This window comes from Brassica oleracea, unplaced genomic scaffold (assembly GCF_000695525.1).
Source record: "Brassica oleracea var. oleracea cultivar TO1000 unplaced genomic scaffold, BOL UnpScaffold03425, whole genome shotgun sequence".
NCBI classification, from domain to species: domain Eukaryota; kingdom Viridiplantae; phylum Streptophyta; class Magnoliopsida; order Brassicales; family Brassicaceae; genus Brassica; species Brassica oleracea.
This window is the reverse complement of record NW_013619950.1, coordinates 1-1196: the sequence shown is the minus strand read 5'-3', so window position 1 is coordinate 1196 and position 1196 is coordinate 1. Positions and strand designations below refer to the sequence as shown.

The 1196-nt window shown below is 33.0% G+C and overlaps 1 long non-coding RNA gene across 1 annotated transcript; it reads left to right on the top strand.

The window, feature by feature from the left end:
- Positions 1-114: 114 nt before the first annotated feature.
- Positions 115-1113, top strand: LOC106321867. Its single transcript, XR_001266148.1, has 3 exons — positions 115-342; positions 641-870; positions 984-1113. It is a non-coding gene; the product is annotated as an uncharacterized LOC106321867 (long non-coding RNA).
- Positions 1114-1196: the final 83 nt, after the last annotated feature.

Here is a 1196-nt window from a genome sequence, read left to right as displayed (position 1 = left end):
AAAATATTTAGAAATAATTACAAGTTAATTTTATAAACTCTTCCTCAGATCTTCATATAGGCGTTTTTTTTTCTTTTCACAAGTTAGTAATAGTTTTTTCTTTTGACAAAAAGTTAGTAATAGTTAAAGCTGCCATGTTTTAGGAAAGAGATACATCGAAAGAAGTGTGGAGAGGATTATTGGGGAATATTGTAAGAAGGGCTCTTGTCCTCGTTGGCTCGTCCTTATGTTCACTGGACTCCTCGAGCTTGCTCAACAACTTGGCCTACACTTTTTTTTCTCTACTCGAGTTAAGCAAATGATAAACGACTTGTTCTTCCGACGCCAAGAGATTCTCGACCAGTACGTTAGAATCATGAATATAAACTTAGAAATTAATCTTCATATATATGAGCAAGCTCGATAGATATATTTTCTATTTTCCATCTTTATATAAAAGTAAATATCTGAAAAATTATTTGAATTTGGGCATAAAAACTTTCTGGCAATGCCCAAAAAAGGTATGTCTGTTAATCACAGACTTTTAACTTAAAAATAAACATATAATGAGCAAACTAAACTATGTCTTTTTATATATAATTAGTTATTTTCTTTCCTGATGTATGATTCCTGAAACTGGCCTAAACAATTTTCTCTTTAGGGAATTGCTCGTTGATGGCCGTTGCAACCGGCAGCCTTTACTTGCATACCTCGAGGTATTGCCATTGACATTATACACTGAAAATCAAGAAGACATCATTGGGAAACTCGATAATTTAGATGGCTCTTAGTGTCAATCACCTTCAGCAACTGCAGCAGCGTTTATGCTCTCACGCCATACAAAATGTCTGGCTTATCTGCAATCTCTAGTTCAGAGATGCCCTCATGGAGGTTAATTTTATAATTCGTTTTTAATTAATTTTTTTTAATCCAGAGGACAGTATTAAAAGTTTGAAGAAATATTGTTGTTTTTGTATTGTTTATGCTTATTTGTTAAAATACAGTGCCACAAATTTACCCCCTGAATGAAGAATTCATCAAGCTCTCTTTGGTCAATATAATGGACAACTTCGGGTTAGGAGAGTACTTCAGTAAAGAGATTGAACATTTTCTTCTTCAAATTCACAAGTGAGGACTAGTATAAAACACTATTAGGATCCTTCATTCTTTAAAATTAACTACATGTGAATTTGCACAATATACTTTGGTGTTATCCT